General features: G+C 44.3%; 1 protein-coding gene across 1 annotated transcript in view; it reads right to left on the minus strand.

Moving 5' to 3' along the window:
- The window catches only part of LOC126485076 (uncharacterized), a 320,715-nt gene that overhangs the window by 3,261 nt on the left and 293,197 nt on the right, over positions 1 to 24,257 (minus strand). The window lies entirely within an intron of this gene.

The following is a 24,257-nucleotide window of genomic DNA, read 5'->3' on the forward strand; positions in this document are numbered from 1 at the left end:
AGAGTAGATAGCACATGCCCTCTCAATGCTAACAAAATATTGAGATGCACAGTTAAAGCAACTATTAAAATAGGTCTACTGAGAACACTGAAAACAGCACAGCATTGTTGAAACGTGCAACACCGCCTGGATTTTCATTTCTCATTTGTGAATCTAAGTACATCAGGTTGTCTGCCTTGCGGATTTTAATCGATCCTCATCTTGTAACGCCTATATACCATTACTCGTGCCCCCACTTTTTTCTCATGTGGGCCCCATATTCCTTGCAAATTTTCCTGTTTTGAACTGCTGTAAACTATAGACTTATCTGTTTGCCATGTGGGTTACAATGTAATGAAAACGAGCATAAATCAAAAATGTACCAGTGATTTGTTATCATTTAGAAACCTTAATAGCTGTTTAGCATCTATGTCACAAAACAAAAGAGAAAAAAGTATTCTGTGCAGAGGAATACGGGTAGGAAAAAGTGTAATAAAACAGATTTAAATTCGGAAGATAATGATCGGAGAAACGATTAAGTAATTGTTTCTTATTCGTAGAAGCACTCTTAGTAGCAAATAAATGTAACCAAAGAATGTTAGTTGACAATCTGAAACTTACAAACTCTTGTGCAGGTACCACTTTTTCTTCTCCAGTTCCAATGGAGTACTAGATATATGACTAGTCTTCCACCTGTGGACGATTCACAATCATTCTCTTTGTCATACGGCCCAAAAGCAAAAAATTTGGTGCAACCAATGGTTCAAATGGCTCTGAGCACTATGGGACTTAACATCTGAGGTCATCACTCCCCTAGAACTGAGAACTACATAAACCTAAGTAACCTAAGGACATCACACACACCCATGCCCAAGGCAGGATTCGAACCTGCGACCGTAGCGGTCGCGAGGTTCCATACTGAAGCCCCTAGAACCGCTCGGCCACACCGGCCGCCGGTGTAACCAATAAAAGAGTCTACGATCACGTATAGTTTTCCAAATTTCGACGGCAAAACCCGACGAAAGAGGAACTGGTATCTTAGTGTCACGCTCTACACCCACCGACTATTGAATCAGTCTCAAGGAAGTCTATTTTAGTCAGCAAAAGTTTTGGCAAGATACTAATTCATTGGAGCGAAACTTCTAGAAATCTGACTTGGTAAAGAATTAACACACTGCAATATACAGTATTATCTTTACATTTATGAGGGCACACACCCAAATAAACGAATGGTTTATGTGGCATGTTTAATTGCGGTTTATCTTTTTGAATAGTGAGCGACGAAACAGAGCGAAGGAAGCGTGCCTGGAAACGAACTTGGAAGAAAATAAGTTTGTTAACATAAGCTATAGTATGGTAAATTTATTGCAAGTATTGAACTTCTCAATGGGAGGAATTTTAGATTATGTGGCTCCTTAATTGTTCTAAAGCTTTCGATTGCAAGTAGAGAAATTAATTCTGTACCATTAATCGTATTACAATAAATGGTTTTAAAATAAAAGTGTTATTGCTTCTTATATACATTCACGTTTTAAGTAATACTCCATTAAAAGAATATTTTATTTACTTAAGCGACCGTACATTTCGTGTTTCTGCTTTATATCAACAGAAAATATACCCTAAAGGATATCACACACAGCCAAAAATATTAACTAACTCATTGTGAAATGAGTTCCATTTTATTTTTTAGATTCCTGAAGTCGATGGCACGTTCTGTCAGACTCGTCTTAGGTGTTGTCGTTGTAAGCGACAGCAAGTTAATCTTACTGTTCCGTGCAGCCCAGAAGTCTCAGGACAGCGCTCCGTAAAAGCAGCAAACGTCCTGCCCTCGACGAGGGAGAAAAGAGAAGTAGATAAAACTCAGATTGACTAAGGCTACTCTTTCAGAGGAACCACTCCGGCGTTCACTTTAAGCGATTTAAGGAAAACACGGAAAATACAAATCCGGATCGCCGGGCAAGGATTTAATCCGCCGATCCACACTAAGAATCCAGTGTCTCAGAACTGAGTCACTTCGTTTGCTAGTTTCATAATGTTTGATCTTGTAAAATAAACATTGTGTCTAAGAATTTCATTGTACGAACAGGTGTCGAAATGGGAACGTGTTAAAAAGGTAATCATCCATAGATGGTGCGGAAAGAGAGACATGTCTAGGTAGGCAACCTGCCGTCGAGCACGCAACAATTTGACAGAAGCTCTCGCTAGAATATAATTATAATGTTCGCGGTACTCGTCGAAACGTCTTGGTATGTCAACACTTCACCTGGCTGTAAAGCCGAGGGCTTTTCATCAGTATTGTGTGCCGAGAAAGTATACATTCACACACACAATAGCATGTCTGCTGTTGCCAGTGCCTTGTAGCGAGTGTGATGTCTAGTAAGCTCACCGAGCGAAATACGCTCTGCGACCAAAAAAAAACAGAAAACAAGAAACGCTGATCATAGGGCTCGGTTACAAGCGGGGCGCATCATTGAAGTCAATGAGCCCCATGCAAAATACCTGCCTGGATCCAACACGCCAGTTGGACACAATTTGACACGATATACGATATCCCTCAGGATTCTACCCAGAAAGTCTGTGAATAAATGCTGCTTGCGTAATGGCCAGAGTTGGACCAAGGCGTTATTGCCTTGCTGAGGTTCTGAGGATCTTTCTCTTGAATAAATCATCCAATATTTCTGAAATGGTAATCATTTGTTTGCCCGTACATGTACATCACCGATACTAATTTCCATCCCATTCGGATGAATCCTTCGTAATAGTCTATTTTGTCTGAGATTGTCGTATTGGTACCAGGCGGTCAACACAGCTTACGTATGTGACGGCATTATAAAGTGAGTGTGACGGTCAGCTGTGTCGAACCAGCGAATGAAGTTGAGTCGATGTGGAGGCAAGACAGAATGGTAGAAAGAAAATATCATGTTTGGTCATGCCTGTGACCAAAACGAGAATGAAGTTCCTCTTGTTGGTGTAGCAACAAGGACTATCCAGCATGTCTATTAGGAGTGGTCTATCAGTCGCAAGCCATGCAACACGACGTAAGAGCAGTGTTCGGGAAAATATCGTAACGGAAAGCTAGTTTAGAACAAAAAAACTGTTGTTGGGCGTTAGAAATTTTTAATCTTTGACACATGATGTATCTATTCCTGTAATTGTTTTCTTCTACAGGAAGTTAAAAACAAAATAACCTTAAAAAAAGACAGGGGTCTCGGACGAGAGCCACGCAATGTCAGTGATAAACGGTTTCAAACGCGAAAGGAAGTGCTGCTGTCAGTAAATGTAGGTCAGTTTCGGCCAGCTTAGGAGCAGGCATTGAGAAGAGAACTGCATGCACCTGACATTTAGAGTAGAATATATTGCAAAAGGCCTTTGTTCACAGAGGCAGACAAACAGCTTCATATCTCCCACAGTCTAATCAACATAGAATCTGACACCGGCTGTCTGGAAGCCTCTTATGTGGACCGGAATTTCGCGAGGTTTTGGTGAGACGTTCACATTTCCGGAGGGTGCAGTGCAGCTCGGAGGTGATCTTGAGATGTTTTGTCACTCATTCAGTTTACTATGCTTATACCAGTACTCTCAGTGAGAAAGTATCACTCTTTGTCCTAAGTGTTCCTGATAAGAATATTGTGGACAGAGCCGTCATGTAAGAGATAAACACCCGTCTTCAGAAGACCACAGGCGCGCGCACACGTACACACAGGTTCCGGGTGTGTCGAAAACTCAGAAACATTATCGTTTCTCGACTGGTGTACAAAATCACGCGACTTTAATCCCATAGAAAATGTCTGAGACTATTCGAACAGTGGACAAAACGTGGTAGCTGATGACACTTGAGGACCACTTTCCTCTGCGGGTTAACCCTAGCAATGCCGAGGCATTTCCCATAAAACATGTTCCAATTTGGGGGGTGGGGAACGTGGGGGAGCTACATTATCCCTAGCCTAAAAAATTAGAAGTTAAAATTCGTTAACTGTTTTTGGATTATATTAACAGTGTACTTTTTAAAGAGATACTGATGCGTAAGTGGGGTCCATAACCGGAAAATACCTTTTAGCACACTCTTATCAATATCAGCTCACTTTCATTAACGTGTACTACCGGGTTTACGAACACCACAAAAAATTTAAAAATGCAGATATCGTGATTGTTCTTTACTTATATTCTCAATACACTTTTTAAACAGATACTGATGTGTAAGTAAGCCCTCAAGCTGAAAATACAGAGCACTACATTCGTAGTATATAGTAACATCCACTCCTGAGACTTAAATGTCCAGGTTAAGTTTTACTGAAAAATTCCTAACATAGAAGAGATATGATAGAAGAATTCTTCGAAAACAATAAATTTTTTTTTTCAATATTTTAAAATGTAAAATAACTGACTACGTTACGGCGTAGAAACTGAATTATAATTTGAAGCAGAGAAAATAGCTATTGCACAGAATTTACTGTCGTGACCGGTATCAGAAAACTACGTTGCCATTATCAGATCTTTTGCAATACACTTCACGTAAGATCTAGTGATGGCAACGTAGTTTTCTGATACCGGTCACGACAGTAAATTCTGTGCAACAGCGATCTTGGGTGCCTGAAGTTGCACTTCCGTGTCTACTTAATCTACATCGCCCCCTAACATAACAATGTAAGGCTTATAAGGCTAGACTACCTTCGAGCCCGCTGCTTCGCTCGCTTACATTGTGTGGCCCGCAGAGAGTTTATGGTTTTTGTTTTTAATTAATCGAATTTTTACGTTGTTAACACACTGCAACGCCATCTAAGCTTTTCACGCTAATTATGGCCATATAGGCATAGACTTTTCTGAGTGTAATACTGACCAAAAAGTGATTCTGTTAGCAGGAGTCCAAATTTTTTGTTAATCATGCGTTTTGTTTTCTTGTGGAGATATTTCCATAGTAACTTTCATCCCATAACAAATATTTGTTTATATCTAACTGAGAAGTGAAATACTAATTTTCCTAAACTCAGATTTAAAATCTTTTTAATGTAACGAAAGAGTTCTTTTTTTCACTGAAACACTTTTTTTTTTTAATTTCTAACCGCGAAGTAAAGTGCAGATTGTCACAGATGTAGCCATAAAATCCTTTAGTACTTAATTATTCATTATTTATTTTCAAAAAAACTTTGATCGACGATTGTTCCGCATAGTGGTTGAATTACCAAAAATGCTGAAACACGTACTTTTCTTTAATTTCCTGACTGAGAAACCAAATGCCCGTTCTCGTAATTCTAGCTTCAAAATTTCCTTAATGAGGATATACTTTCAGACAGCCTTTCATCCCCTATTTCACTCTCTCAGGAGTGAAATTTCGTACAATCCCATCTTAAACGATACCTACAGTATAAGATCGACACCCTCTCCAAACTTCAACTACTTTTTTTTTTTTTTTGTCATCAGTCTACTGAATGGTTTGATGTGGACCGCCACGAATTCCTTTCCTGTGCTAACCTCTTCATCTCAGAGTAGCACTTGCAACCTACGTCCTCAATTATTTGCTTGACGTATTCCAATCTCTGTCTTCCTCTACAGTTTTTGCCCTCTACAGCTCCTTCTAGTACCATGGAAGTCATTCCCTCATGTATTAGCAGATGTCCTATCATCCTGTCCCTTCTCCTTATCAGTGTTTTCCACATATTCCTTTCCTCTCCGATTCTGCGTAGAACCTCCTCATTCCTTACCCTATCAGTCCACCTAATTTTCAACATTCGTCTATAGCACCACGTCTCAAATGCTTAGATTCTCTTCTGTTCCGGTTTTCCCACAGTCCATGTTTCACTACCATACAATGCTGTACTCCAGACGTACATCCTCAGAAATTTCTGCCACAAATTAAGGCCTGTATTTGATATTAGTAGACTTCTCTTGGTCAGAAATGCCTTTTTTGCCACAGCGAGTCTGCTTTTGATGTCCTCCTTGCTCCGTCCGTCATTGGTTATTTTACTGCCTAGGTAGCAGAATTCCTTAACTTCATTGACTTCGTGACCATCAATCCTGATGTTAAGTTTCTCGCTGTTCTCATTTCTACTACTTCTCATTACCTTCGTCTTTCTCCGATTTACTCTCAAACCATACTGCGTACTCATTAGACTGTTACCGAGCGAGGTGGCGCAGTGGTTAGATACTGGACTCGCATTCGGGAGGACGACGGTTCAATTCCGCGTCCGGCCATCCTGATTTAGGTTTTCCTTGATTTCCCTAAATCGCTCCAGGCAAATGCCGGGATGGTTCCTTTCAAAGGGCACGGCCGACTTCCTTCCCCGTCCTTCCCTAATCCGATGAAACCGATGACCTCGCGGTCTGGTCTCCTTCCCCAGACAAACCAACCAACCATTAGACTGTTCATTCCGTTCAGCAGATCATTTAATTCTTCTTCACTTTCACTCAGGATAGCAATGTTATCAGCGAATCGTATCATTGATATCCTTTCACCTTGTATTTTAATTCCACTCCTGAACCTTGCTTTTATTTCCATCATTGCTTCCTCGATGTACAGATTGAAGAGTAGGGGCGAAAGGCTACGGCCTTGTCTTACAGCCTTCTTAATACGAGCACTTCGTTCTTGATCGTCCACTCTTATTATTCCACCTTGGTTGTTGTACATATTGTATATGACCCGTCTCTCCCTATAGCTTACTCCTACTTTTTTCAGAATCTCGTACAGCTTGCACCATTTTATATTGTCGAACGCTTTTTCCAGGTCGACAAATCCTATGAAAGTGTCTTGATTTTTCTTTAGCCTTGCTTCCATTATTAGCCGTAACGTCAGAACTGCCTCTCTAGTCCCTTTACTTTTCCTAAAGCCAAACTGATCGTCACCAGCGCATTCTCAATTTTCTTTTTCATTCTTCTGTATATTATTCTTGTAAGCAGCTTCGATGCATGAGCTGTTAAGCTGATTGTGCGATAATTCTCGCACTTGTCAGCTCTTGCCGTCTTCGGAATTGTGTGGATGATGCTCTTCCGAAAGTCAGATGGTATATCGCCAGACTCATATATTCTACACACCAACGTGAATAGTCGTTTTGTTGCCATTTCCCCTAATGATTTTAGAAATTCTGTTGGAATGTTATCTATCCATTCTGCCTTATTTGACCGGTCCTCCAAAGCTCTTTTAAATTCCGATTCTAATACTGGATCCCTATATCTTCTAAATCGACTCGTGTTTCTTCTTCTATCACATCAGACAAATCTTCACGCTCATAGAGGCTTTCAATGTATTCTTTCCATCTATCTGCTCTCTCCTCTGCATTTAACAGTGGAATTCCCGTTGCACTCTTAATGTTACCACCGTTGCTTTTAATGTCACCAAAGGTTGTTTTGACTTTCCTGTATGCTGAGTCTGTCCTTCCGACAATCATATCTTTTTCGATGTCTTCACATTTTTCCTGCAGCCATTTCATCTTAGCTTCCCTGCACTTCCTATTTATTTCATTCCTCAGCGACTTGTATTTCTGTATTCCTGATTTTCCCAGAACATGTTTGTACTTCCTCCTTTCATCAGTCAACTGAAGTATTTCTTCTGTTACCCATGGTGTCTTCGCAGGTACCTTCTTTGTACCTATATTTTTCTTCCCAACTTCTGTGATGTCCCTTTTTAGAGATGTCCATTCCTCTTCAACTGTACTGCCTACTGCGCTATTCCTTATTGCTGTATCTATAGCGTTAGAGAACTTCAAACGTATCTCGTCATTCCTTAGTACTTCCGTATCCCACTTCCTTGCCTATTGATTCTTCCTGCCTACTCTTCATCACTACTATATTGTGATCTGAGTCTATATCTGCTCCTGAGTACGCCTTACAATCCAGTATCTGATTTCGGAATCTCTGTCTGACCATGATGTAATCTAATTGAAATCTTCCCGTATCTCCCGGCCTTTTCCAAGTATACCTCCTCCTCTTGTGATTCTTGAACAGGGTATTCGCTATTACTAGCTGAAACTTGTTACAGAACTCAATTAGTCTTTCTCCTGTTTCATTCCTTGTCCCAAGCTCATATTCTCCTGTAACCTTTTCTTCTACTCCTTCCCCTACAACTGCATTCCAGTCGCCCGTAACTATTAGATTTTCGTTCCTCCTTTACGTACTGCATTACCCTTTCAATATCCTCATACACTTTCTCCATCTGTTCATCTTCAGCTTGCGACGTCGACATGTATACCTGAACCATCGTTGTCGGTGTTGGTCTGCTGTCGATTCTGATTAGAACAACCTGGTCACTGAACTGTTCACAGTAACACACCCTCTGCCCTACCTTCCTATTCATAACGAATCCTACACCTGTTATACCATTTTCTGCTGCTGTTGATATTACCCGATACTCATCTGACCAGACATCCTTGTCTTCCTTCCACTTCACTTCACTGACCCCTACTATATCTAGATTGAGCCTTTGCATTTCCCTTTTCAGATTTTCTAGTTTCTAGCTTCTGACATTCCACGCCCCGACTCGTAGAACTTCGTCCTTTCGTTGATTATTCAATCTTTTTCTCATAGTAACCTCCCCCTTGGCAGTCCCCTCCCGGAGATCCGAATGGGGGACTATTCCGGAATCTTTTGCCAATGGAGAGATCATCATGACACTTCTTCAAATACAGGCCACATGTCCTGTGGATACACGTTACGTGTCTTTAATGCAGTGGTTTCCATTGCCTTCTGCATCCTCATATCGTTGATCATTGCTGATTCTTCCGCCTTTAGGGGCAATTTCCCACCCCTAGGACAAGAGAGTGCCCTGAACCTCTATCCGCTCCTCCGCCCTCTTTGACAATGCCGTTGGCAGAATGAGGCTAACTTCTTATGCCGGAAGTCTTCGGCCGCCAATGATGATTATTTATAAAAATTTAGGCAGTGGCGTGGATCGAACCGGGGACCAACGACGTTTTTGATTATGAATCAAAGACGCTACCCCTAGACCACGGGTATATGTTCAACTACTAGTCACTCGTTAAAGTGAAAATAAGATCTTCTCTGGAACAACAGTAACGTTCCCATGCGTTTAAAATAACATAGTGTTACTTATTTATTTTTCGATACCTAAAGAATTAATTTAATGCAGTCAAACACTGTACAAATTAGTTAATAGAATCAAACACAATCAATTTATAAACTGTATTACAAAGACTCTAAAGTTTCAACTATTATTGCACTTAAGGAAATGAATTTACAAACCGTATGCAATGTTACGCTTACTTATTAGTGCAATCTAAAGACTGGTGACACTTTGTATTACATATCAGCTAGTTTTTGTGACAAGCACACCTATCTGTGGTACATTTAGACGTACAGTCGCGTTTTCTGAAACCTTACCGAATACCAAGGAATTGTTTTATTGCTATTTGACATACATATACCACTATATCTTTCGTTAAAAACCTCTCTTTGCGAAAATCGAATTCAGATTTGTCATAAAACTGTTTTAAACAGCCGACCCATTTTAGCACCAAGTTTATAAAAATCATCCCTTGTTTTAATAAGAACCGCAACTAAACTCGAACGGGCAACTATTTATGCTATGTCTACGTTGGGTACTTTCATTTTCACAGTGATGCCATCGACATTTGGGTGCTTTGCATTAGATACTGTTTACATTTTCTTTGTTGGCTTTTCTAAATCTTTCTTGGCTTCTTCATGCTCAATACATTTTTCCTATACCCTTCCCCCTTAGGATCAACACAGTCTAGTCACATTAATGTAACCACTGCCAACATTCGACGTCAGTGTGCAATAACCGCTCACAGGCGGTAGGTGGCTGCATTAACGGTGGAGGGGGGCGTGGAAAACATTGCAGTCGTTGTCGTGAAGCGGGAGCTGAGCTATCTATCTGACGTCCAAAGGTAATGATAATTTGCTTTTGGGCCAAGGGAAAGCCTTTCCGAAACGGAGAAGTTTGTGAACTGTTGGCACGCAGCCATGCTTAAAGTACACCTCGCATGGCAGCTGCAGTGCACCGCGGACCATAAATGAGAGAAGTTAACAACGGTTGTTGAGATGTGTGCGGGAGAACAGACGTGAAACTGCTGAGCAACTGACCACCCAGGTTTCCTGGTGTGTCCTCAAAGGCCATTCAGCGAATGTTGCTGCGTGTGGACCTCCGTAACAGGTGCGGTGTTTATGCTTTCACGGTGACTGTTGTTCATTGGCGACGAAGGCTGCAACTGGACATCTATTGACGGGCGCCAGTTGTCCATCCCAGATGAATCACGTTTTATCCTCCGTCGGCGTGAAACGTCAGAAAGCAAAGACTCTGCAACAATTGTCAGACGGATCCACGCCGCAGGAGGGAGCATTATGGTCTGCGGAATTTTTTCGTGGCAGTCTCTGTACAGCACAATGTATCAACACAAGTATCCATCTATCCCTGGGGATCGTGTCCACTCCTGCACACAGTTCGCTTTTCCTCGGCACGATGGCATCTACCTGCACGACAATGCAACGTGTCACACAGCTCGCAATGTACATGCGTGGTTCGAAGAGCACCAGGATTTTACCGTATTCCCTTGGATTCAAACCCAATCGTAATTCTATGGGAACATCTCGATCTGCGTGTACGCACCATGGATTCTCAACCGCGAAACCTAGCGCAACTAGCAACGTCACGGGAGTCATAATGACTCCACACCCCTCTAAGTACCTTCTGGAACCTCACTATCTTTCTTTCTGCAGGCTAGCAGCGGTCAACGCTGGAGAATGTGATTACTCAGGCTTTTGACACGTGGTCATGTTAATGTGACTGGACATACTATTTCACCACAAGTTACGTCAACAAACGTATCACACGATTTACATTTATGAGCACCTGATGATGCTTTTGAGCGAACAATACAGTCCACGCCTTGTACAGTCCTCTTTTCAGGCTCTGTACAAAACTATGATGGCAAGTCTGCTGAAGCTGAGGGTAACTCAGTGATGACTTCTCCAACATGCAGCGGTGATTCCTTGGAGGTGCAGGATAATTTCATAACTGTATTCTCAATCAACGGTGTAGAAGGCAGTTTAAGATTCTCTCGATAAATTCTTATATTGCTTGATTCTCTAGGAGCAGGTGATAACGGAATATTTTCTTGACTAAGATTTAACTGTGATCCTATAGACACAGTCTCTTGTGAATCTTCTAATTTTTGAAGATCTTCTTCAGTATTTATCAAATGTAATACACTTTGTGCTATAATACAAGGAGACAGTCCCATTTTTGCGGGATAGCCGAACATGACTTGGTATGGGCTTCATTTAATCGCGGAACGATAGGCACGATTTTTCATGAAGTGTACAAATCGTACGTCCTCACTCCACTTGTTAGTCTCATTATCAGACAGTCAAGTAGTGAGTATATTTTCAGGTTTTTGTTTCACTCGTTCTGCACTTCATTGACTTTGGTTGCGTCTATGTTGCCCGTGTGCTTACAAGTTCTTCGATTTCATATACAAAATTCGCCTCCATTTCCAGAACGCAAAATACTTGTTTCGTCAAAAAGCAGAAAAATATCAAACAAGTTATAGGCTACTTCATTCGCCCGTTTCGATTGAGCGGTTTCAGTATAACAAATTTTGTTAAGTGGTCTTGCTATACGAGAAGAAACTTATGTATTCAGTCTGGTTGGGATTGGTAATCGATGAGATCCACCTGGTATCTGTTGCTGAAATGCGATGAAATAATCGGCTTTACAATAATCCCTTTTTTCACCTTTTTTGACAAGGTTTGTATAGATCCTAAAACAGTTTTGTCTGGGATTTCCGGGCGGGAAGGCGTGCCGGTCCCCGGCGTGCCGGCCAGTCTGTGGATGGCAGGCCGCGCGGGTAGCCGCGAGGTCTGGGGCGACTTGCCACGGTTCAGGCGGCTTCCACCATCGGACGTTCGAGTCCTCCCTCTGGCATGGGTGCGTGTGTTGTTCTCAGCGTAGGTTAGTTTAAGTTAGAGTAAGCAGTGTGTAAGCCTAGAGACCGATGGCCTCTGCAGTTTGGTCCCATAGGAACTTACCACGAATTTCCAAATTTCCTTTTTGCCACTGCTAGTCTGCTTTTGATGTCCTCCTTGCGTCGTCCGTCATGGATTATTTTGCTGCCTAGGTAGCAAAATTCCTTAACTTCATCTACTTCGTGGCCATTAATTCTGATGTTAAGTTTCTCGCTCTCCTCATTTCCGCTACTTTTCATTTTTTTCGTCTTTCTTCGATTTACAGTCCATATTTTGTACTCAGTAGACTGTCCATTCCTGTCAGCAGATCTTGTAATTCTACTTCACTTTCGCTGAGGATAGCAATGTCATCAGCGAATCTTACGATTGATATCATTTTACCTTGAATTTTAATTCCACCCACGAACATGTCTTATATTGCTTTTTTGATAGCAAGATATAACAGTAGCGGTGAAAAACTGTATTCCTGTCTTACACCCTTTTTCATCTGAGCACTTCGTTCTTGGTCTTCCGCTCTTATTATTCCCTTTTCACTTCTGCACAAGTATATTACCCGTCTCTCCCTATATCTTACCTCTATTTTCCTCACATTTCGAACAGCTTCCACCATTTCACATTTTCGAACCCTTTTTCCAAGTCGACAGTTCCTATGAACGGGCCTTGATTTTTCTTTAGTCCTTCTTCCATTATCAACCACAACGTCGGAACTGCCTCTCTGGTGCCTTTAGCTTTCCTAAAGCCAAACTGATTGACATCCAGCACATATTCTTTATCAATCTCCTGTATAGTATTCTTGCCAGCCACAATCAGGACTGCATACGACCGAGGCACACAGGGCCAACACCCGGCATCATGGTGTGGGGAGCGATCTCCTACACTGGCCGTACACCACTGGTGATCGTCGAGGGGACACTGAATAGTGCACGGTACATCCAAACCGTCGTCGAACCCATCGTTCTACCATTCCTAGACCGGCAAGGGAACTTGCTGTTCCAACAGGACAATGCACGTCCGCATGTATCCCGTGCCACCCAACGTGCTCTAGAAGGTGTAAGTCAACTACCCTGGCCAGCAAGATCTCCGGATCTGTCCCCCATTGAGCATGTTTGGGACTGGATGAAGCGTCGTCTCACGCGGTCTGCACGTCCAGCACGAACGCTGGTCCAACTGAGGCGCCAGGTGGAAATGGCATGGCAAGCCGTTCCACAGGACTACATCCAGCATCTCTACGATCGTCTCCATGGGAGAATAGCAGCCTGCATTGCTGCGAAAGGTGGATATACACTGTACTAGTGCCGACATTGTGCATGCTCTGTTGCCTGTGTCTATGTGCCTGTGGTTCTGTCAGTGTGATCATGTGATGTATCTGACCCCAGGAATGTGTCAATAAAGTTTCCCCTTCCTGGGACAATGAATTCACGGTGTTCGTATTTCAATTTCCAGGAGTGTAATTCCACAAGTTTGAGAGTAAAATAATCGAGACATACAAAACACAGCTGAAGGAAAGGAGAAAACCACAAGAATGACAGAAGGGCAACAAACACTAAAATGGACAAACTCGGACAAGAAAAGCACACAGAGATGCAACAAACATGTAGAAGAGATCAAAACAAGAGAGCAGATTACCATGGCTGGCTGACCATGGGAATAAAAAGGGGAAGCCAGCCACTCTGCAACACATTAAAACCTCCACCCTAAAAGCACTTGGCTGAAGGACACTGAGGGACGAAGGACATGCGCTAAAATTTAGATCAAATGACAAAACTCACCCTCACGAATAAAACGTAAAACTAAAGCTGCTGCTGAGGCATTGTCGCCCAACAACGAAGGTAGGGTGCTGGGAAAGTTAAAAGTCCACCGCAGAGCGGCTAAAAGTGGGCAGTCCAGCAAGAGGTGGACGAGCGTCATTTGTGAGCCACAGCGACACCTAGGTGGGTCCTCGCGACGAAGGTAATCATGCATTCGATACGTATGGCCAATGCGGAGCCGACAGAGGACAACTGATTCCCTGCGAGAGGACCGCATGGAAGACTTCCACACATTAGTAGTCTCCATAAAGACACGCAGTTTGTTATGCGTACTGCTATGCCACTCCGTCTCATAAAGCCGAATTACCCTGCGGCGTAAGACAGAAGGCAGGTCAGTTTCGGAGATGCCCATCTCCACAAGCGGTTTCGGCTTGGCCTGTTTCACCAGCCTGTCGTCAAGTTCGTTGCCTGGGATTCCTTCGTGTCCTGGCGTCCACACAAACACCACTGAGCGGCGGGACCATTCCAGGGCATAGATGGACTCCTGAATGGACGCTACCAAACGATGGCGAGGGTAGCACTGGTCGATAGTTTGTAGGCGGCTCAAGGAGTCAGTACACAGGAGAAATTATTCGCCAGGGCATGAGCGGATGTGCTCAAGAGCACGAGATATGGCCGCCGCATCTGCAGTAAAAACACTGTAGCCATCTGGCAAGGAGTGCCGTTCAATACGTCCTCCACGAAAATACGCAAAGCCTACGTGACCATCAGCCATCGAGCCGTCCACTTCATGGCCCCGGTACATGTCGAGAGTCGAGAGAAAGTGATAGCGGAGACCCACAGAGTAACGCAGTCCTTAGAGCCATGGGAAAGGTCCAAAAGAATCAGCTATCTAGGTGTAAGTCATGGAGGTGTATGTGAATGGACCTTGAGAAGTGGTGGTTACGGGAAAGACTTCAGACAGAAGGGACCAGACGTGAGCCGCCAATCGTAAGCCCTGACCCGGGCCTCCAATGCGGGAGATGAACTGCCAGGGTTGGGAAAAGGAGACGGTAATTCGGATGTGCAGGAGAACTACGAAGGTGTGAAATGTAACTGGCGAGCGGTTGTGCATGCCCAACCTTCAGTGGAGGTACTCTGGCCTCCACCAGGACACGTGTCACTGGACTCATTCTAAAAGCTCCCGTCACTAGGCGAACGCCACAGTGGTGCACTGGGTCACGTAAACGCAATGCTGAGGGTGCTACCAAACCGTAAACCAGACTCCCATAGTCAAGGAGGGATTGGACAAGGTCTCTGTAGAGCTGCAGCAGCGTAGGGCGATCAGCACCGCAGTTGCTCAGGCAGCGGAGGGCATTGAGGTGCTGCCAGCACTTCCGCTTAAGCTGACGAAGGTGAAGTAGCCAAGTCAATTGGGCATCGAAAACCAGTTCTAAGAATCGATACGTCTCCACTATAGTGAGTGGATCATGATTAAGGTAAAGTTCTGGTTGTGGATGAAAGGTGTAACGCCGACAGACAAGCATGACACTGTCGCGAATGATAGCAAACAGGGTTAAAAATCAAATATGACCTAGGCTTGGAAATTCTTGCTACCAGCGAGATGGATGTGACCGGACGTAGCTAACGTGAAATGTTTACCTTGCTAACAAGAGCGGACTATGCCGCATCACGAGGCTCGAGAGCCGTCACAAGACGCACGCCTTGGACACAGCGAACATAGTGGAGTACGGCCTGTTAGTCACAGAGGCATCACGTGCTGCCGTGTGACACACACGCAATGCTCGAGAGTAGTGGAAACTTTTAGAACAAGTGGTGCCGGGTGCACTACCGCCTATAAAAAGGCTACCCGCTATGGTGTTTGAAGAGTGATGGAAGTGATGGAGCAGCTGGTCAGTCAGTCAGATATGGTTTAGCTGGGGTTAAGATACTGTGAGATTGTAGTGCAGTGCTGCGTAACCACGAGGGGACTTAGACTCATTTCCATGTAGTCAACACTTAGTCTGGTGCGCCCGCCTCTGCTATATTGGGACGTAGACTCAGGCAGCTTTGAGAAGTTACACTACTAAGACGGTAGTTAGTAAACTTTGTATGTAGAACTGTTTATAAAAGGGATATGCCAGGGGTGCTTCCAGTGTACATATATTCATGCATTGATTTATGGTTTCATCCAGTGTACCCTGAGATCCCAGCCGAGTTCCCTGTTCTAACTCACCCTACAACCCTTTTTTCAGTGAAGCAAGTACACAGAAGGCAGCCCACGACTGCGAGATCTTCTGCCAAGCAAGTTCTTTGACGAGCATTCTTGCAGTCCTCCCACTCCCTCTCAGGACTTGTCAGTGCGACATGACAACACACGACTTCGCGGCTGAAAACTTGAAGCCGACTGGAAGCCGTGGGCTGGAGCCCATGACTGCACCTTGTGGATAGCTCCCTGTAGGCCCCGCTCAGAAACACCCGTACTGAAGGAGCAGTACGAAATGCAGAAGTCATCCGCATACAGAGAAGGTGAGCCCGACGGCCTTACAGATGCTGCTAGACTGTTAATTGCCACACTCAATATGGGGCCCTGCGGAACGCCATTCTCCTGAATACGGGGGGAACTATGGGAGGCACCAAACTGGACATGGAAAGTATGGAGCGACAGGAAGTTTTGTATAAAAATCGGGAGTGGGCCATGGAGACCCCACACAAACAATGTAGCAAGGATATGATGTCACCAGGTCATGTCACATGCTTTAGGTAAGTCAAAAACGACGGCAACCAGGTGTTGGCGTCTCTTCCGATGGCAGACTCGAGGGACACAAGATTATCAGTGGTAGATAGACCCTGGTGGAAGCCGCCCTGACATGGAGCCAGTAGGCCACGTGACTCCAGGACCTAACCCAACTGCCAACACACCATACGTTCCAACAGCTTACAAAGAAATTTGGTGAGGCTGACGGGCAAGTCGCTATCAACATCAAGCGGGTTTTTATCGGGTTTGAGCACCGGAATGATGGCGTTCTCCCGCCATAGCAATGGAAAGACGCCAGCACACCAGATCCATATGAATATGACGAGGTGACATCGTTTGTAGTCGGACGAGAGATGTTTGATCATCTGACTGTGGATCCGATCCGGCCCAAGAGCTGTGACGGGGCAATGTGCAATGGCTGAGGAGCTCTCACTCTGTAAATGGAATGAGTAGTGAACGAGAGGATGCGAAAGGCTGAGGGGGGGGGGGGGGGGGGGTAGTTCTCTGACGCAGAGGCTGAAGCATAGTGCTCCACAATCGCTTCGCGTTTGCGTCGGTAGATAACACGCCATTGATGTTAACGCCAGGGACACCTTACTGTCTTTCGCTGGGGCCCCTTAAAGAACGAAGGATTGCGTTTTCGGCCGAAGAAACGATCGTTGTAGTGACCTGCTGAATGACAACATCGATGGCACCATGTGGGGGAGATTCAGCAGTGACAGCAGAGGTGAAGGCTTCCCAGTCTGCTTTATTTAAGGTCATCTGGGCAAGCGTACAGGTTGTCATGTGCTCTCCAGTGGATAGATGGGAGAAGGCCAGGACTGCAGATCGAGAGATCAATGGCCGAATGTGTGCCATGTGCTACGCTGAAAAGTGTGGGGGCACCTGTATTTAAGAGGCAGAGGTCGATTTGTGACCGTAAATTGTCAACCTCCCTACCTCAGCCAGTAAGCATGGCCCCACCCCACAAGGAATTACTGTTGTCATAGCGGCAGTGAAGGTTGACGTCATATGCAGGATGTAGTACCTCATATTTTCTCTTAGCCTCAGTGTAGGTCACTCAGTGCACGGTCTTGTATTCCATTATTTTTCTTTCTTGCTGGAGAATCCTCCAATCTGGTGAGCAAGGCGAATGGTGCTCTCCGCAGTTGACATAGATGGGAGGCTGGGCTCAGGGAGTATTAGGATGTGAAGGACGTCCACAATCCCGACAGATGACGCAGGAAGTACAGTGGGAAGACATATTGCCGAACTTCCAGCACTTAAAGCACCGCATTGGACGAAGGATATATGGCTTTACATCACAGTGGTATACCATTAACTTCTCTGGTAATGTGTCCACTTAAAGGCCTAGGCGAAGGCACAGGGGGGAACCTGATTATCCCTCGGACCCCCGTGCATGCGCTGGACAAAATGGACACCTTGTGCTCTAAATCGGAGCGCAGCTCATCGTCAGACTGCAAAAGAAGGTCCCTGTGAAATATGATACCCTGGACGATATTTAAGCTCTTATGGAGCGTGGACGAAACAGAAACATCCCCTAGCTTGTCACAGGCGAGTAGTGCCCGTGATGGGTAGAGGATGCTGTTTTGATCAAGACCAACCCTGACCGCATTTTGGACAAGCCCTCCACCTGCCCAAATGCTCCTCTAAATGCTCCACAAAAAACCGAGATTTCGTTGACAAGAAAGATTCCCCATCAACTCTCGTACATACGAGGTATCAGAATGAATAAGCTTCACTGTCATCCTTATCCTGGCGTTCCTCCCATGGTTTGCCCGGGGGGGGGGGGGGGGGGCACGATATGGGGTCATATTTCTTAGTATTGAAATTGGAACTTGACTGGTTAGAAACTGCTGTTGTTTGACCACCAGCAAGAGATTACGTACTACAATTCATCACGTGCCCTGATCCCACCCACTCCATCTAGGGGACCTCCCCACAGGCGCCACCCAGCTGCAGCAAAGGCCACCTGGCAGGATGGCCATTGCCGGGAGTCCCAATGCCCCAGGGTGATGTGGAGATAACGGAGCAGGCAGCAGAGAGCGATCCCTGTGTGGTCAGGGGGCTATAACCGACAGGGTACATGGCAGTCCCACCACAATGGACTCGCTATTGTGCTGGATATCAGGCGCAAGCGAGCTAAGAACATTATAGTCGACAGCGCAGAAAGCGATACCGCACAGAGGATGGAGGAAAACTCACCCAGGAGGGCCACCTCCCCAGTAGCTAGAGAATGATCCATGTCGACGAAGGATGCGAGAGGTCTCGGCGCATGATAGACACTATGCACCATGTAAGGCACCCTTCCCCAATTGACTCGCTCTTCGGGAAAATTTTGAAAAATGGAGGTCAAACCGCATAAAGGCCGAAATGTATGAGACTCCTTTTAGTTGCCTCTTACGACAAGCAGGAATACCTTCGGCCCATCCTAACCCCCCGAGTCGCAGAGGGGTTTTAAATTCTGATTCTAATACTCGATTCCCTATCTCTTGTATATCGACTCGTGTGTCTCGTTCTAATACATTAAATACGTCTTCTTCTATCACGCCATCAGACAAATATCTCCACTCATAGAGGCCTTCAATGTGCTCTTTCCATCTATCTGCTCTCTCCTCTGCATTTAACAGTGGAATTCCCGTTGCATTCTTAATGTTACGACACCTGCTTTTATTTTAACCGAAGGTTGTCTTGACTTTGATCATTGCTGATTCTTCCGCCAATGTAGGCAGTTTCCCATCCCAAGCCCTGAACCGCTATGCGCTCTTCCATCATTTAAGTCAAGGCCGCTAACAGAATAAGGGTGACTTCTTATGCCGGGACTCTGATATTTTTACAAGACGGCTGAGGTCCATCTTAGACTACATATAATGCTAAAGAATTAACCTCTTTGAAACTTCCTGCCTGATTAAAACTGTGTGCCGGACCGAGACTCGAACTCGGGATCTTTGCCTTTCGCGGGCAATTGCTCTGCCAACTGAGCTACCCAAGCAAGACTCAAGCCCCGTCCTCACACCTTTACTTCTGCCAGTATCTCATCTTCTATCATCCAGACTTTACAGAAGCTCTCCTACGAGTCTCCATCCGGCACTCAGTTTTAATCTGCCAGGAAATTTCATGTCAGGGCACACTCCGCTGAAGAGTGAAAGTCTCGTTCTGAACTAACCTCTTTGCGTAATTTGACTGGGTTAAAGGAAGTGTGTAGTGTTTAATCTTTGACCGTGTACTGGAGTGTGGCGACAGCATGGCCGTTCTTCCGATAGTTATGCGTATGGTCGCTATGCCAAGGACTGTCCAAAACAAGTGACCCCTTGTTTCTGTGATCAACGCTGTCCGAAATATTACCTCTGAAAACTCGTAGTTTCGCGCACGGCTTTGGTACCGTGCACGGACCGATTGAAACTCCGAAAGAGGTCGTTCCATGAAGCGTGTGGCAGCGTATTACTTCATTCCATATGCATTTCATGGAAATAGAAAACCTTGAGAAGTTAGAGTTGACACAGAGGTTTACCGACAACCAATCTTCCCTCTGGTGATAATGGCGGTCGCAGAGACGTAGTAGTCGTAAGGGCCCGGGTTCAATTCCAGGCTGTTGCATGAGGTTAAACCGGCCCTTCCAAGGCGCGCCTCTTCAAACGTCTCAGTGTTCAGACGTCCGGCAGTGTATTTTTCCACTAAACGTGATAAATAAATACGGAATACAAAAAATAGTAACTAATATAAGAAATACAAACGCAGCGTAATCAACATAAATCACCCGACGGTGAACTGGACTGCAATACGGGAGACTAATTCTTATGAGGGAAGACCATGACCTCGAACACTCAGAACTGCTAAAAATGTCCTTATAATTCCAAAAAACAGTGGTATGAGCCATTCGTTTGCAAAATTGCGCATCTTATCATGACAGACGTTTGGATCATAACTTGTTCAAGGGCTAAGAGAGGAACCTAGATAACACTCAGGGACAGAATATCGGTATAATAGCACCAAAAACACGCATAATTCAGTGTCGTGACTTAGAGCTATATGTCCTTCAGTTTAAAATAATTATACCACCTTGGCAAAAGCTTTTCCGAATACGTGCTGGTGTTGCACACCTGCTCAGCTACGAAGTACATTCGTCAGGTTTAAATGAAAAGGTCAAAGTAAAGTGGAACACAAAAGTACGCACTCCTGACATTTTTTCGTATTCAACATCGCTTCTGTATTCAAGCAGTCCAGCATCAAACGCCAGGTTTGGAAATGTACAGGGACTGGCCATAGTTATGGAAATACTAGAAACACTGCATATTACCCTGCCCAACAAGGTGCAAGAAGCTCAGTTGCATTCAAAATAGCTTCCACGCGTCTCAGAATGGATGGACATACGCCCTTCATGGTTTCCAAGGAAATCGCACACCACTGTTCTGCAAAACAGTTGCAAGTTCAGGTAACGATGATGGGGATGGACAGCGTTCACGAAAAATTACGTCCAGACTATTCCATAAAGGCTCAATAATGTTGAGATATGGTGGCTGTGGCGGCCAGAGCACATGCGACAATTCATGCTGGTGCGCACGAAACGAATCCTGGACAACGCGAGTTCTGTGAACAGGGGCTCTGTCGTCTTGGAACACAGCATCACGATTGGGAAGGACCTGGTCACTCAAAATGGGCACATTATCTTTGGCAGTAGCGCAGCTTTGCAGATTAACCAAGGGGGCGCCTTGTGCATATTGGGATAAACAAATAAATGTCATGTGACTAGGGCCTCCCGTCGGGTAGACCGTTCGCCGCGTGCAACACTTTCGATCTGACGCCACTTCGGCGACTTGCGCGTCGATGAGGATGAAATGATGATGATTAGGTCAACACAAGACCCAGTCTCTGAGCGGAGAAAATCTCCGACTCAGCCAGGAAATGAACCCGGGCCCTTAGAATTGATATTCTGTCGCGCTGACCACTCAGCTACGGGGGCGGACCATATTTGGATGAAAGCTCGGCCAAAAGTTGGAAACAGTGTGAAGCAAGATTCATCCGACTTTCTTCCATTGTTCCATAGTCAATGTTTTATGCCTACGGCACCCCCTTTTCTTCTTCGAGCATTTGCATCACTAATGTGTGGTTCTGGAATTTCAGATCGGAGTGTAACTCCCAGGGTATGAAGCTCAGTCCGTGTTGTTTTTGTGCTGACGGGCTTCACAAGACGGAAGAATCGGCAATGATCAACGGCGTGAGGATGCAGTAGACATCGGAAACTGCTGTATTAATTCTGCAGTGACCTTTGCAGCTGTCGTCTTCTTGTTTTTCTTCAAAATCACTCAGTACACACTTCCGACCTCGTTGTAACTTACTGAGCGATGTTTTTCCGCTTTCGATGTATCCGGTGTAAATCTTCGATGAGGGGGTGTTGAAACACTAAAAATTTCGGTTCCTTGGTTACGGAAGCACCCACCATGCACGCGCCACCAGTTTTCTCACTCTAGAATTCACTTATCTCCCTCATAACTACACAGAGCCCTGTTCTGACGACGAATGACGCTTTAAACGTATTGAGCACGTTGCACAGTGGTGTTCGTGGTCCAATACACTGTCGCAGGCCTGGCGTTCAAGCTTACACTTCTCGCGGTGCTTCCGTATTACTCTCCAATCCCGTAATTGGTGTGGCGTTTGACAGTGGTTTGCTTGTATGCAAAAATGATGCAGACTGTGAAAAACTGGCCTTCGTCAGAAGTGCACACTGTACTGTTCCACTTTGCTTTGACCATTTCACTTAAAAAAATATTCCAGCCTATAGTGCACAAAATATTTTATTATTTAGGACAACTTGCATCGACAGACTTTGCTGTCATATTCAGGTCTTAAAATACTTTTGCTGTAAAACGTGTTTATTTTACCTTCAAACCTCACGCCAAGGTGTCAAGCTCATAAAAATCGGCACATTATAAAAGTTTATCATAACAAAATAACAGTATTTAAAAACATAAAGCACCTTGTATGTAAATCATTCACAGATACTTGATACATCACAAAAACACAGAACACAGTACTTTGTTTACATGAGCTGGACATATTTATTTTAAAACCAATAACAAAAAGATTTTCAAGACCTGAAGATGACAGCAAAGGATGTTAAATGTTTCTTTTAGCAAGTAAAACAGATCGCGTCTTCAGTAGTCTCACAATGAGGAAATTCAATCATTTCATTGAAATCTCTCACCTGCAGTTTGAGGGCCGAATAGCTTTGCAACACCATGACGTTAGCAGAAAAAAGTTTGTAGCTCACATAGCGCAATTATTTTATGGATAGAGAAATATGGCGATAAGTCACGGCATTGAATTGTGTATGTATTTTTTGGTCCTGTTATACCAATTTCTTTTTTCTTCGCATTACCGAAGTTCCTCTCTTAGACCTTGAACTGGTGATCACCCAAGTGTCTCTCGAGGCGAGGCGAGCAGCTTTGCACGCGAATGGCTCCTACCGTTGTTTTTGGAATGAGCGATTTATATTCTAAAAACATTTTCGCGAGGTTGTGACAGGTGAAGTTATCACACTTCCCTTGTTAGTGTGCCTATACGGCAAGTAAGGAGCTCTTCTGGGAGAGGTCACTTCTCCCAACTCATGCATTACCGTACTTTACAGACTATAAAATGCACTTTTTTAAAAAAAATTTCATCAAAATGTCCAGCTTTTGATTTAAAACTCCTGCCAGCCTCAAAAATGGCCGTATATTCGATGCAGCGCGAGACATATCTATATCTGGCAGCATTGGATTCAATTATCGGTAAAAGTAAAATATTTATGTTAGTAGCTAGTTTCGTAATGGAAAAAATGAAACGTATTCATATGATGCGGGCTATAACTTGAAAGTAATTGCATACGCGGAAGAACATGGAAAGAGAGCAGCTGAGTGGCATTTCAGCTCTCCAACAACAGGAAAACAATCCGCGATTGGAGGGATAGTAAAAACAACTGAAAAAATGAGGACTGAAAGCAAAACAGCAGAAACTAGAAGATGACGTACTGAAATGCTTTCAAGAACGCCGTCAAAATGGCGATGAAGTTAATACAAAATTGTTTCAAATACTCGCTCGTAAGCTAGCGCTAGAGAGGACCTTTAAGAGTGGAGTTGGTTGGAGTTACAAGTTTGTGAAGCGTCATGGACTTCACATGCGGACCAAAACTAAAATATCTCAGAAAAAGCACAAAAATATGAAGAGAAAATATTATCTCTCCATTACTTTATTAAACAATATCGAAAGAAACCCAGTGTGGAACAAAGCCATATAGCGAATATGGACGAAACTCCTTCAACATCTGATGTGCCGAGTAACAGAACTGTTGCAATGAAAGGTGCTAAACCGAAAGTAAAAAAGAAGTGGAAATGAAAAAAATATACTATACTCTTGTCTTCTCGTGTTGTGACGACGGTACTAAACCTAATCCAATGCTCATTTTCAAGTGAAAAACAATGCCAGAACTTCCTGAAAATATCGCCAGGTGTCGTTGATCACATACACCATAAGGGCTGGATGGACGGGGCTGGTGTGAAATTATGCATTAACAGAGTGTGGGAGAGAAAGAAAGATGCTCTATTGAAGAGGGGTTCTCTTCTTGTGCCAGATCAGTTTAGTAGCCATTTGAAACATTCTGTGAAAGAGAAATTGAGACAGGGAAATACAGAGCCTGCTGTTATTCCGGGAGGACTAACTTCACAACTGCAACATCTACATCTACGTCTACGTGATTACTCTCCTATTCACAATAAAGTGTCTGGCAAAGGGTTCAATGAACCTTCTTCGAGCTGTCTCTCTACCGCTCCCCTCTCGAATGGTGCGCGGGAAAAACGAGCACTTAAATTTTTCTGTGCGAGCCCTAA

The sequence above is a fragment of the Schistocerca serialis genome, chromosome 6, assembly GCF_023864345.2.
Source record: "Schistocerca serialis cubense isolate TAMUIC-IGC-003099 chromosome 6, iqSchSeri2.2, whole genome shotgun sequence".
Classification (NCBI taxonomy): domain Eukaryota; kingdom Metazoa; phylum Arthropoda; class Insecta; order Orthoptera; family Acrididae; genus Schistocerca; species Schistocerca serialis.